General features: G+C 29.2%; 4 non-coding genes across 4 annotated transcripts; all 4 read left to right on the top strand.

Annotated features, from left to right (window-relative positions):
- Positions 1-7250: 7250 nt before the first annotated feature.
- Positions 7251-7332, top strand: LOC112092828. The gene has a single exon (XR_002902772.1). It is a non-coding gene; the product is annotated as a small nucleolar RNA R12 (small nucleolar RNA).
- A 73-nt stretch (positions 7333-7405) lies between these two features.
- LOC112092827 lies at positions 7406-7492 on the top strand. Its single transcript, XR_002902771.1, has one exon. It is a non-coding gene; the product is annotated as a small nucleolar RNA SNORD24 (small nucleolar RNA).
- A 698-nt stretch (positions 7493-8190) lies between these two features.
- On the top strand, positions 8191-8275 carry LOC112092826. Its single transcript, XR_002902770.1, has one exon. It is a non-coding gene; the product is annotated as a small nucleolar RNA SNORD25 (small nucleolar RNA).
- Positions 8276-8333: 58 nt separating this feature from the next.
- LOC112092829 lies at positions 8334-8480 on the top strand. The gene has a single exon (XR_002902773.1). It is a non-coding gene; the product is annotated as a small nucleolar RNA snoR136 (small nucleolar RNA).
- The last annotated feature ends 6646 nt before the right edge of the window (positions 8481-15126 follow it).

Below are 15126 nucleotides of genomic sequence, written 5' to 3'. Positions count from 1 at the left end.
GAAATATTGGATTATTTAGAATCTTTAAGAATTAGATATGCAAAACAGTTAGTGGGTTTGGTTGGATGGAAAAAAAAAAAAGAAAATGAAAAAGAAAAGAGAGCATGGAATGAATGTTTTTATGTATGTGACAAAAGAAGCAATGCTAGAGGATGATGTTCTTTTGAAAAAAGATGGCCAATGATGAACAAAATAGTCATTGAATGTATGCAAAAGGAAAGAAACAAATGTCGTGTTTAGAATTGATCTCGTTTTTATTTTTCACATTTTTTAAGAAAAAAAAATGAAAACGTTTTTAAAACGGTGTTTGGCATAATAAAGATAAAAATGAAAATGTATACAATTTTTTAGTTTAATGTAAAATGAGAGAGAAATGAAAAACGACTTTTAGTCGTTTTCATTTTTTTTTTCCGTTTTCTCCTCTCTCGAGCAAAGAGAAAGAGAGAGACATTAATGAGTTTTTTTATACTGAAAATAATCTCTTAATAAAATTACCAAACTCATATTCAAAAATGATTTTTGTCTGAGATTAAAAACGTTTTCATTTTTATTTTCATACAAAAAATAAAATTATTTTAGAATGAGTTCTAAACGCGCCTTTTTGTGATTTCAGCAGTGTTCATATGGGCATTAGTTTCAGCTCTGAAACAAACATTAATGGTAATTTAAATGATATTAATATAAGTAGAGTTGATCGAGATTGAACTAGGATAAGTAGACTAGGTAAATTTTGCGTTATGAAGAGGCGGATCAGTCAACCTAAAATCTTTAATGAGCTCATCAAACAGCTTCATACTTAGTAACGGTATTGTTGCCACTCTTTTCTGACAAGAACCAAGTAACGTTGAAATCTCCTCCAACGCACCATCTTTGACCACATAAACTCCAAAGCCCTGCTAACTCATCCCAAAATAACACTTTTTTATTATGGTGGTTAGGGCCATATACTCCTGTAAGTCACCAAAAATCCCCTTCTCAACTTTAATGGAAACTGAAAAATCTTCTAAAAACTTTCAATTACTATACTTAGAAAACGTTTGGTTCATTGATTACGACACGTCGTTTCCTGATTGCCTTTTTTCTTGTGTGCTCCACGGAAGATAGAGTGAACTGTGAAGAAAGGCTTTGCAGTAAAACTTCGATAAAACATCGGTAAATTGTAGTGAAAATAAGGAAAATTTCAGGAAAACTCTAGTAAAAATATCGATAAAACATAGGTAAATTTTCATTATATAATAAATTTGTCTTTTTCTAAAAATAGTGCATATACTACAATTTTCTATGCTTTCATGTGATATAAGAAACTAATGGTGTGTTTGGAATTTGTTTCAAAATAATTTTATTTTTTGCATGAAAATGAAAACGTTTTCAATCTCAAACAGAAATCATTTTTGAAAATGCGTTTGGTAGTTTTATTAAGAGATTATTTTCAGTATAAAAAATCCATTAATGTCTCTCTCTCTTTTTCTCTACTCGAGAGAGGAGAAAATGAAAACAAAAAATAAAAAATGACTAAAAGTCATTTTTCATTTCTCTCTCAATTTACACTAAACCAAAAAATCATTTTCATTTCTATTTTTTTTTTGTCTTTAATTGTGCCAAAGCCATTTCTCTCCGTTTTCATTTTTTATTTTTAAAAAAATATAAAAAACAGAAACAAAAACAACTCCAAACACAACCTAAAACTCTTTCTATAGCAATTGTTTAAATATAGGTATTTGGAAGCTGAAAAAAAAAACCTTGGAAGCTGAAAAGTTCTCTCTCTCTTTGTTGTTGTTGTTGTTTTTTTTTATTATTTTTTTATTTTTTTATAAATTGTGTGTTGAAATGGCCTAAAAGTCCACCTCAATCCCCCATTTCCATCCCTACTTAAAAAGAGACACGTACAGATCGAGAATTCTTGTTAGGAGTTTCTTTATACGTATCTCATTCTCCATTTAATATAACTATATTTTAAAATTTTAATAGTTGAAGATAAAAATAAAGTAGAATTCGTTGTAAATTTAAATAAAAAATCAAAGGTTCAAGAAAATAAATTTTAAACATGTCCAAATCAAATCTTAGTAATAAAGTTATAAAAAGATTAATTATGTTTAAAAATTTAATTTCATATAATTATGTATATTATACATATACTAAAGGAAATGAAGAGTTTCACTCTTCATGCTATAATGCAATGAACAATATCTTTTTTTTTTACCCTTATATATTTCTCCAAATGATTTTTTTATTTCCGTTATGTTATTTTAAATGTAAAGTTATTATATTACCCTTCAGTTCAATGTCATTTGTTTTGGTTTATTCGGACCGTTTTGGTCATTTGCACTCAGATTTTCCTTTTCGTTTGTTGCTTTCTACAACCTTCTAGATGTGTGTTTCTTTTTCTTCGTTTTTGGAGCAACTTTTCTCTCTTCCGTTTGTTTCCTTCTGCAACCTTCTAGATCTTTTTTTTTTCATTTCTCTTCGCTCTTTTCGTTCGCCCTTTTTTTCTCTTCTTCTTCTTCTCATTTGATTCCGTTTTCTTCCTTTGCTTCTGCTGAAATTTTTTCCTTTCTTCTTTTTTTTTTTTAATTTCATTATGTTCCATTGCTATCTTTTTTGTGGGCATTTTTTGGTTTTTCTTTCGTGATTTTGTTGTTTTCGTATCTTTGGTGGCATTTGTTTGGGTTTAAATTTGGGATTTTACGGTTTTCCTGTTAGTTCTTCTAAAATTGGTAGAATCTTTTGTTCTTAGTTTTGTTATTTTAAATTTTTTTTCTCCTTTCCTGCTTCGTTACTTTTTGTGGTTTTTTCTTTCCCTCTTCTTATCGTTACTTGCTTTGTTCCTTAGTTGTTCTGTATATATTATAGGTTTTCTTCTATAGTTGTTTTTAAATCCCAATTTTGTATTTTTAATTTTTAGCTTCTCCTTTTTCCACTGGGTTTCTCCCTTTATTATTTTCTTTTTATGAATTATATAGTACTTTGTTTGCTAACCTGTGATATTTAGTTCACATTTTTTGTAGATTTATTATCTTCTTCTTTGATCACTAATTTGTTTAGAAATTTCATTTGCGTTGGTGTCATTTTTCCTGACTAATTTCATACCGTATCAGGGTAAGTCTTGATTTTTTTTCTCTTTATTTATTGTATTGGTGAGTTGGGATCCTTATAGTGGCCATTTGCTTTCTAGGTTTGATGACATGATGATTTATACTAATTTTTTTCCAAACACATTAAATGAATTGATGATCTTTTTCCTGTGAATTCTCTGGAATTTTGACTAATTTTTCCTTTATGTTATCGAGAATGCTGCGTAATTTTAAGGAAAAAATTATCACTTTTCTTCCCTTTTTTTTTTTTTTTTTGCATTTTACTCTTTCTGAGGCTATTATTTTTTAAATAATGCTAGGGCTGTAATAGTTTTGTAATTTAATTAAGTAATGTTTATCATTTAAGTTTTCTTACTTCAATATACAATAGTACGTGTTACATTCCCAGAGGATACGGATTCTTCATGTACGTTGCTGTTTTCTTCTCCTGCGGTTGTTGTTTTGTTTCTTCAGCTTGGTTTTATCCCCTATCATTTGCTATTTCGGTCGACCATTTTTCATTTACTGCTCTGTTTCTTGACCTCTGGCCTTCTGATTGTTTGTGCTTGTTGTTCTTTTACCCATCATTACTCACTCTTTTGTTTCACCATTCATCATTTACTGCTCTATTTTCTTATGCTTTTATTTTGGAGCCTTTGTGTTCTCCTGTGGTTGGTTGATATATAACTTCAAGTACTATCAATACTTCCCTTTTATTTTTTTTGCAACATCACTAATATTTGCTCTTTGTTTGTTTTATTACTTTTATTAATTTATATTCTCACTGTTTTATTATTACTTAATAACATTGACCTGTTAGTTGATAGTATTTGTATATTTACTTGCAACTTATCTGTTTCGTGTTAACATACTTAGATGGATGTCCTTGCTTTATATCTTTTACAATTAACTTCTCTTTTTTGGTGTTTTTTTTTTTTCCTTATTCCTTTCTTTTTGGTTCTTTTTGTTTTCCTGATTCTTTTTCCCCTCCCTTTCTTATTTCCTCATGGCAATAATGATTATAAACGATTTTGACACTTTGAGTTTGATATAATTTCTTCAAAGATTGCTGTTAATGTAGTTCTTTCATTTTGCCCTCTTTTTGTCTACGTTTTTTGATTCAAAATCTTTTCCCATGTCTTTTTCCTTATTTTTTAACACATTCTCATACTTTTACTTTCTTTGGACCAATAATCAATTTAAATGTCATTTAAGTCTCTATCATTTCCTAATTCATAAAATTAATGTGTATATATATTAGCGATGATCATACTCAATTTTCACGTATTAAAGTTTGTTTGATTCGTCTAAAAAGTGATGTGGCTATGTCCAAAAAAATTAACTAATTTTTATCAATTATATATAAAAAGATAATATCTATTACTTCAAAGATATATATAATTTTTATTATTATCTCGGGGCTCTCCCGAAAGCAACAACACCAGCTCCAACATCAATCCACCCATAAACACTAAATCCAAAAAAATCAAGCACAAGGTTAGATATACCTACTAACTTACATTATTTATAAACAAAAAACAACATTTATAATTTCAAATATATATTTTAACAAATTTTTCCTGTTTCAGTTCTCAACAAAAGCAAACAGAACAACTTACGTCCAAGAATCAAGTAATGTCACTATTCCTAAATTAAAATATTTTTAATTTCATCAAATTATTAATACTAATTTATTAAAAATTCACCTTTTGCAGTTAAAAATAAAAAATGCAAATACTTTAGCACAACAACTTAATGCACAATGTAAATAAGTCTATGTTACTATATTGTAGATATTTATTTATCTGCATGTATATATATAAACTACATTTACTTAGAGCACAATGTAAACAAATTTATGCTACTATATTGTATATATTTATTTACACATATATAAATTACTTTTCCTTTTATATAATATAAAAATATTACCTGCAGCAAAATGCGGGTAACAAACTAGTATACTTCTATATAGATATAAAAATACATATGAATATCAGGACGGACGCAGACAGAGAAATGTTTTCTTTGTCCCTGTCCTACCCCCAATTGGCGATAAGGTTTTACCTTATCTTTAACGGTATTTTTAATTAAGGAGAAGAAGAGAAATAGACCAAGATTTAAGATGAATTAAAATTAATAGATCAATAGTTTACATAAGTTAATAAATAGGCTAAATTATTGTTTTCGTCCATAACTTGTCTGGTTATGAACTATAACTTAACAAGTTATTCATAGTTTTTATCCATAACTTGTATGACTATGAACTATAACTTGACAAGTTTGTCCATAACTTATCTGGTTATAAACCATAATTTGACAAGTTATAACCTATTAATTTCTATAACTAAAAATTAGCCTATATACTTTCTTAAAATTTTCATATTAGCCTATTTTTTACTATTTTCCTTTTAAAATTACTATTTCCCATCCCCTTCCTTTTAGGTTTAGGGCCCATCCCCATAAAAGTACTGCCATATATATATATTTTAAAAATCTCATATGAAACTATATAGATAAGTAACTGAATTAGATTAAATTTCAATAAGATAATTATTTTCTAATTATTCGACTTTGTAAATGTATACTTGTTATTTACTAAACACTTCTTACCATGGATATAATCAAAAAATAAGTTCATTTATTTATGTTTTAAGGTAATTAACGTAAATAATCTAACTTATTTAATAGGTGCCAGTTTAGTCTTTATTATTTTAATTTTGACAAAACACCTCAATCTTCTTAAATAGGTGTAATTTATATCTTTCCGTCTACTTCAGTCACCCCAATCTTTTAATTTTGACAGAATTAATATTGGAATTATTCTGTCGAAACTCTCACTTTGGTGAAACTAGATTTTTACTTTTTTTTTTTTGGGTTATTTTTTTTGCTTTTTTCATTGTCGAAGAATGACGCTCTGTGTGTGTATTAGAGCATTGTAAACAAATAATAATAATAATAATTTGCAGTGTATTTGTTAAATTTCTCTCTATAATTATGTAGGACTGTGGATAGGGAGTTTTTCTTGGGTTTGGCCATGGAAGTCGTGGGTAGTCAATAGCCTTTTGCTTTTTTTTTTTTTTTTTGGAAATCCAAATAGCCAATTTACGATTATATCCCCACTCAGAGGCTCACATGAAGGGTCACGGGCATGTTCTATGAAGAAATTAACGGGTATAGACAGAAATGTGTGAATTGCACTTATTTAAGAAGATTGAAGATATTTTGTCAAAATTAAAAAAATAAAAAATAAATTGTAACCTATTAAATAGGTTAGGAATTATTTGCCAATTACTTTATGTTTTATTAATTATTTTAGGGCTCTCAAAGTTTCATTTAAAAATTTAATATGTTAAAATAAATTTCTATTCTCTTTATATTTTTATGTCAATTTCACCTGTATTGGTATTTTCATTGATATTTTTATAAAATCCAAGCACTGATATTTCTATACTTTCATTAAGAATTCATGGCTAATTGCATTAATAAAAAGTAATTGCAGAGATAATCTAGCTGTAATTAGTATTACGCCTTTGATTTTACCCCGATTTTTTCCCCCCCCCTCAAGGTTTTTTTTTTTTTTTTTTTTTTTTTTTTTTTTTTTTTAAGCGAATGTTTTGTTTTTGTTTTTTGTTTTTTTGTTTTTTTCATTTTGGGCCTTCTCTCCGTGCTAGGGCTTTTTTAGGGTTTCTCTAAAGCTCTTCTATAAAGGGGAACGGTGCCGTTCATTCTTTGACAGAGGTTGCCTCTCTGTTACGGAAAAACGCAGCAGTCACTCACTCCTTTTCCTTCCTATCTATTTTCCAGGAAAATTCTTCGCTTCTTTTCCTCTATTTTCCAGGAAAATTCTTCGCCTTCTTTTCCTCTATTTTCCTTCCCTTTCTACTTTCTCTTCTTTGTTTATTGTGAATTAGGGTTTGCCTAATATTGCAATTCTTTGATTCTGAAAAACCATTTTCGGTAGATCAAGGAATCTATCGTTAGGCTATAGTGACGCCAAATACGCACAGAGAAATCTGTGTATTTCCACCTTTAGCTCCGATTATCCTTTAGAGTTTTCTTTGCCCTTTAAAATAGGATTATTTCGGTTATAAGGTTGATATATATATATGTATATGTATATATGTATATATTCTCTTATCTTAAATTGCTTTATGAATTTGTTTGGGTATTTGATGTTTTGGGATGATGAAACAAATCAGACGGATTCCCACTGATAAATTCGTTTATGTGATTACACAACCAGCTACTTCTGACCCACATCGTTACCCATATTCTTTGTATTTTGTTTTCTGACTGTATTTTTTATTGGTATGATAATGATTAATGGAAAAGGCCGGTGATGTGATTAAAATATTTGCTACTCTTGATGGGACTCTCATCCCATCTGATGATTCTTATCCACCAAGATCTCTGAGGCTGTCTATATTTTTTCTGGTATTGAGAAAATTGCTTTCTCTATACCATTGCCGTCGCTGGACAAGAGATCGCCGGCACGACGGACACCGCTTCCTCACCGTGAGATCGCGAACAGTCTCCCCAAACGTCGCGGGATTCTGCGAGCGTCTCTCTATCGGCGGATCTTAGATCTCCTGGACTCTAATCTTCGGTAATAATCTTTCTTCTTTGCTTCAATTTTTCCTACGTTTACCCTTTCTTATTCTCTTTTTGATTTCGTTGAAGCTTTCTGTGTTCTTGTTCCGATATTATTTATGGCTCTTGCATTGATGGCTTTACGTTACTCATTGTTCATCTCAAGAAATTTATGGAGGATTGTTTTATGGAAGAGTTTTCTTTTTGTTTTTCCTCTCCAATCCTTCCTTTCTTCATTTCCATATAATCATTTTTGTCTTTTTTTTTTTCAATTGAATATATGCTATTTCAGTATTGTTTTTTGGTTTGTGACTTTTAATTTGAAGTTACTTTTTGACATTGGCTTCACTATCTGGTTGGTGTGGATGATTTTCATCAAATTCCCATCCGACTCGTTCCCTTGAAGCAATATTAATAGGTGTTGCTTGCTTTTTCTATTTTTTTTTCCCTCTTTTTCAAATAAAGGAAAATAAAACTGGGGCGAGCAGCTATATTTTATTTTATTTAATTGTTCAAAAAATAAATGAGTAACTGTGATGAGTCTCTACAGACCTGTAATGATTTGCGGATATGATCGCACATCTTAAGAACATCTAAGGGACTGAGTTTCTTTTTGAGAATTTGTAAACGTTTTCTTTTTGTTATTATTTTCTTTTTTTGAGAATTTATTTGGCTTCTTGTTTTATTCTAGTCGACATACACCGATTTAAGTTTAGATTTCGTGTTTGTTGTTAATTGAAGCCAAATATAAAATGTTCCCCTCGCTATCCAGTGCCTGCTTTTTATGTTGCATTTGGACGTTGGGGAACTACATTGGATTAAACCTTTTAGTCTAACTTGTTTTCTCAAATTCCAGGCTGGGGGTGCGCAAAATATTGTTTAGGAAAAACCGAGTGTTTTACATGTTTTCTCGCCAGCAAAATATTAGGGTTTAAAAAAGTATGTCTAGGCGTATCTAGAGCTTAAATTAATAACCAAAGCCAAAAATAGAGAAATTGAGTGTTTTTCTTGTTTTCTTGCATCACTCATGTTATTTAGTGGCTAATTAGTGATATCTCACGTACAAAAGCCGGGGGAGCGCAAAATATTTTGCTCTAAACAAGTAACTCTTGCCCTATCCACATATTTGAAAATGGAGGAGTGTAACTTGAGTGTAGTTTTTGAGTTGAATTTGAATTATAATTTTAGTTGAAGTTAGAACTTGAATAAAGTTGAGTAAAATTAAATAAAGTTGAAACTTAAAAGAACGTAAACTTAAATAAAGTTGAAATTTGAGTTGTCTTTTTTTGAGTTTTTTAGACAAAAGAACATGCTTTAGTGATTTAAATTGTTTTCTTGTTTCACCTATGTTATTTGAGCGAATCGTGCCAGTGTATTTAGAGCTTAATTAATTACCAAAGCCAAAAATTGAAAAATTGAGAGTTTTCCCGCTTGACTTGTGTCATTTTAAAGCGAATCGTGCCTAGTTAAAGATATGTCGCATACAAAGGCCGGGCGAGCGCAAAATATTTTGGCCTAAACAATGGAGAAATTGAGGGATTTAAATTGTTTCGCGGCTTCACCCATGTTGTTTAGAGTGAATTGCGCCTAATTAGTGATCGCATATGAAGACTAGGGGCTCACAAAATATTACAGTTGTTTTTGAGTAAAATATGACTCACAAAATATTAAGGGCAATTTATTGCTGACGACAGTGTTGAGGTCATTGTTGACATGTAAGTGCTGACGTGTAAGTGTTGATGTTTTAATGCTGACCGGTCAATGCTGATGTTGACGTTGAGGTGTGGCGTATTAGTGTGCGGGCACTGATGCATCAGCACTGACGTGTTAGTGTTGATGTCAGCATTGAGGCGCGGGCTCGTCCAAGCGGGCGTGCGTGGGTCCTAGTGCGCATGCGGTCGCTCAGAGATCGTGCACGATCAGTTGTGGTAGCGCTTGCGGGTGCGTCAGCGCGTGCGGGGGCCGCGTTCCTGCGCGTGTAGGCCTGTTAGAGCGCGCGGGTATGTCAACGAGCGCTTGGGTGCGTCAGAGCGCGTGCATGGGTGCATTAGTGCGCGCACGGCCGCGTCAAAGCTCTTGTGGGCCCATCACCGCATGCGCGTGCGGGCCGCATTAGGGTGTGCTCGGGCACTTCAGGGAGCGTGCGCGGGCGCGTAAGAGCGTCTTGGTGGGCGCATCAGAGTCGGCGCGGGGGTGCATCAGAATTTATCCCTCGATTAAATTCAAGATTAAAATTTTTGGTACATTAATAAATAACAATGAATTCAAGATTTACTGAATTTACCCTATGATTAAATTTGATGAAAATTATTTTAACTAACAATTTTTTGATGAATCGTCTTTATTTTAGTTAAATATAAATTATTTTAATATTTATTAAATTTAAAATATAAATAATTTTATTAAATTTAGAAAAATCTTTGCATTTTTTATAGTAAAAGAATAAAATAATAAAAATAATAAAGTAACTAGCTAATATAGGTTAGTTATATTTAAGTAGTGTGGAATCCATTTTTTCAAATAACTAACAATTTAACTAAAGGTTGAATTGGAGAAAAATAAAAAAAAAAGGTTAAATTATTAACCATTTTAATTAAAAATATGAAATAACGTTAGCATGATTGGAGTTGGTCTGTTAGTAAAAAAATTGAGAAATTTTCAAAAATGTCATGAAAATAAAAATTGAAAAATCCATTTAAACTTATATACAATTAGATTTTTCATAGGATTAAATAACAAAATTTTCTTTGAATTATGACTCGTGTAGCATTTTTTTTTTCAATCTTTAAATCCCTTCCTTATGACTATGAATTGTTAACAAAAATACCCTTTCAATTAGTGCTTCTAACAGAAACGCCATGCCTTACAAATATTGACTTTTGCGATACAATTTGATGCTATATTACTCTTCTACCCATCATTCTTAAATTAATATTTGAAAAAATAAATTTTAATTTTAATTTAATATGATAATAAATAAAATAAAACAATTGAACAAAATTTTTAATTTTACTCTTTTAATTAATTAACTAAATAAAAATTACTTAGAAAGTTTTAAATTTTTAATTAGTAATATTTTTGTAAAGAACATATATGATTACAAAAATATCCCTCAATCACATAATATGGCCATGTTAGAAAATAGATAGAAAGAGAATTTTGTTAATAATTCATAGTTTATGGATAATAAGTGTGATGTTTTAAAGATCATGAATAAAGTGTTATACAAGTCATAATTCATATGAATTTATCTAAAACAAATATTTATAAAAGATGAGTAGAGAATCATCAAATGTAAAAGAATAAGATAAGAAAATAGAACAAAAAGGTGATGTCATCTATACATATTTAAAAGAGCTAAGCGCCTTTTCGTTCATTTTAAAAAAATTTTGACTCTTTTTTTCTTTTTCCATTTTTTACCTTTTTTTATTTTTATTCTCTCACTTTTTTTTTCCTATTGTCCTTTTTTCTCTATACATCTAATTTAATCTCTAATCTAATTAAACAATCTCTAATCTAATCAAACAATCTAACAATACACAAAAGAGCCAGACCTTTTTTCTTTTTTATGGCAGCTCTTCCACTTATATTTTTTCTTTTTATTTTTTGTGAATTTTTTTACAATTTAATTTTTGTGTGTTTTTTAAAAATATATTGTTTCTTCATTTTACTCATATTCCTATTTTTTTAGTTGGTTAAAATAATTTTTTTTTTAAATTTGTCCCTACTTAAATTTTTTGTCAATTGTTATCTTTACACATATTTTAAAATAAATATAAAATACCTTAAATGATTGTATAAATAAATGTTTAATTATTTAATAAATAATAAACTCCTTAGATGTTTTGCAACACAACAATACGTATGGAGCACGTTACAAAATTAGTGTATCAAAAAGAAAGAGAAGTCCCTTTGTGATGCCACATGTCAAAAGGAAAGAAAAAGCCTTATGGCTCTTTTTATGTATGTTATGATTAAAAAATAAATTATACTTTAAATTTAATATTATAATAAATAAAATAAAGCAACAAAATAAAATTTTTAATTTTGCTCTTCCAATTAATCAATTAAATAAAAATTACTTGGAAAGTTTAAGAAAAATTGTAATAACTAATAAAAAATAACTTACATCGAAAAAATTTAAAAAATCTTTATTTACGTGTATATGAATGATGGAAAAAACACAAAAAAACTATTTACGTGTAAATAGTAGATCTTAAAACTATTTAAAATTCTTTTTATTAGTTGTAAAAAAAATATGGGAAAAACATGTTTTTACCAAGTGTATATGAATGATTTACGCAGTAAATGATTTATTTACCATATAAACTGTTATTTATATTAAATAGAATTAAAATATGCTATTTACTTAATTTAGTTTTAAAAATATGTTATTTACTATATTCTCTCGATAAATTAATAATATTTTTTGAATAACATGTATGATTACAAAAATACCCTCCATTTATGTAATATGAGTCACTTTTCTCTTAGAAAACTAACAGAATGAGCATTTTTATTAACGATTCATAGTTTAGAAAGAACATGTATTACGTTTTAAAGATCAAAGAATAAAGTGTTATACAAGTCACAATTTACGGAGAATTTTTGTAATTAATCATTTTTTCATATTATGGGTGTGACATATATCCTATCTCTTATACAACGGAATTTGCACAAATTATATCAACTTATACCAAAGGACAACAAACAGATATGCACTAGTTCATTACAATTCCCTCAATAAACATACTGTTGGGCGGCATTTCCGGAATCATTAAATGTGCAATAAATTCAAAGGCTCATCGGAGCCCAAATTCTCCCGAGTCCAAGCTATCTTGAGCCCAAGCTCTCCCGAGTCCAAACTCTCCCAATCCGAAAGTTTAAAGGTCGTGTGATGTTATCAAGTGAAGTAACTGACACTCATTGAGATATTGAATGGTTGAAAGTTAATTTTCATTAATTATTTATCAGTTTTAACTCACAAAAAGATAAAGAGCCTCATTGTAATTAAGAGAGAATAAACTCTTGAATTAATGGGAGAATTAAACTCCCTCAATCATAATGTACTATAAATTTCCTCAATTTGAGAGGAAAAGGGACACTCATTTCTGAATACAATTGCCTTGTGATTGTCTTCATGTTTTTGTTATTCCATCAGAGGTTCTTTGTGTTCTTCTAATTTCTTTAGATAATTTATTTATTCAATCCAAATTATTAGTCTAGAGACATTGGATAAGTATTGGACGAAATTTTCCTCCTAACACATACTACTACATCCTTTGTTCATTTGCTGCATGAAAAATATACACTTGTATTACAGAATGCCACATTGTTGAGCCTGTGTCGTAAGTTTCTTAAAAAATGCTTCTCCATTATTATATACTTGCACCATTACCTGAATACCCCTCAACCTCAAAGAGTATTATTATATTGTCTCAAACTGTCATAAATCTGCCAACATCTCCACGTGTTAAGTTTAAGGTTTTTGGTAAATTTGCAACTATATGACTATATTTGGATAAGGTTTGTTTAATTTATTTAATAAGTCGTGTTAAAAAAAAAAAATTCCAATCTGTTTTTGCATCTTTTATTAATTCATGCTTCCAGAACTCATATTTAATAATGAAGATTGTGACGTTTCGTGTATGGGAATTACATCACGTGTTCTGAGTAGAACCAATGAAAATTGTCATCTTTATCATATTTTTGACAATTGTTGGTTTGCAAATTAACAACCAATGCCATTATTGTAACATAGGTGTCGCTCCAGTTTGCTAACCGCAGTGGAGACATTACTTAAATATATGTTTATAATCTTTTTAAAAATGTTTTCATAAGATAATTTTTTTTTTCTTTTTCGAATGCCAGAAATTGAGTGCTTACACATCTTTTATTGTATAAAAAAGTTGGGAAAAATGTATTTGCAAATATTTTGGCTGTATTTGAGAGGAAAGAAATCAGAACATTATTTGCGAAGCAGTACATGTAACATTTGTATTAAAAGGCGAGAAAATCATGTTGCTTGGAAGTTTTAGGGTTCGTGTTACATTAAAATGGTATTGAAAAATACATCTAAACAATACGAAAGCAGCACAGTAAAATTTTATTACATTTAGAAGTAGGCAGGTACTTTAAGGAGAAAAATGTTACACCACGTCCTATGAATAATTTGAAGTAAGATGTTAAGAAACTGTATAATACATTTTGTACGGCAGGAATGATTCAGCCAAACGTCAACAGGATCAATCACACCTTCCGCTTGCAATTACACTTCTGTTTAGTTGACTCGAATCTAGCGTTCTTTTCACAACTTAAATCATAACTTAAATTTTTTTATCTAAGAATCAATATTGGAATAAAATAATTAAATTTAAATTTTTATGAAAGAATATTATTGCAAAAGACGGCCCCGTTCATTTCGCTGATTCGAGTTTAAAATTCGAGTTTTACTACAGTAAAAAACTCTCACAAATAATCAAATCTAACCTTTTTGTTACAGTAAAAAACTCTCACATAAAATCATATCTCAACTCGAATTAAAAACTTGAATCAGCGAACTAAACAGGCCTTATGATTTGAGTTGTTCAAATAACATGTGAGTAAATAAAAGTTTTTCTAATAATAAAATTCGGGGACCCTCACAATTGACCGAGTAAGACCTTCTGTACGGGAGGTGCGTACCAAAATTCGTAGTCTTAAAAACAATACTTAAAGCATCTCCAACTATATTAATTATTTCATATTTTTAATTAAAATGACTAATGATTTAACTTTTTTTTGGTTTTTTTTTCCCTCAAACTATTAGCCAAATAGTTAGTTATTTTAAAGAACACATTTCACGCTAGTTAAATATAGCTAGCAAGAAGAGATGAGTCATTTTAGTTTTTCAATTATTTTATTTTTTAAAAAACAGTAATAAATCTAAGGTTTCTTTTTTAAATTCAATAAAGTTATTTGTATTCCAAATTCAATAATTATTTAAAATATTTTATGCTTAGCTAAAATAACGAGTATGATTAGAGTGATTCACCTAAAAGTTACTAGTTAAAATAGTTTATTAAGTAAAAGTTAGCTAAATTTTAAATAATTCCCTAGAGATTTAGACCTTATTCGGGAGACTCATTTTTGAGTCAAAAACTAAAAAAAAAAACAACTCGAGTTATAATTTTATTCAAGTTCATGTTCTTTTAAGTATGAACTCGATTAAAACTCGAGTTCAAATTTTCCCTTCAACTCGAGTTCAAGTTTTCCCTTCAACTCGAGTTCTAAACTCGAACTCAAATTAATGAACAATATTTTTTTTATTCTTAAAAATGCTATAACTTTTTCGTTTTAATTATAATTGAAATGATTTTTTTCTATGCGTTGACAACGAAAAGACGAATAAAACACCCCCATATACCCTATTAAAATTTTTCATCAACATTAAATTTTTATTAAAATACTATATAAATACAAA

This window comes from Morus notabilis, unplaced genomic scaffold (genome assembly GCF_000414095.1).
Source record: "Morus notabilis unplaced genomic scaffold, ASM41409v2 Scaffold1173, whole genome shotgun sequence".
Classification (NCBI taxonomy): Eukaryota; Viridiplantae; Streptophyta; class Magnoliopsida; order Rosales; family Moraceae; genus Morus; species Morus notabilis.
This window is presented reverse-complemented; position numbering and strand designations above follow the sequence as displayed.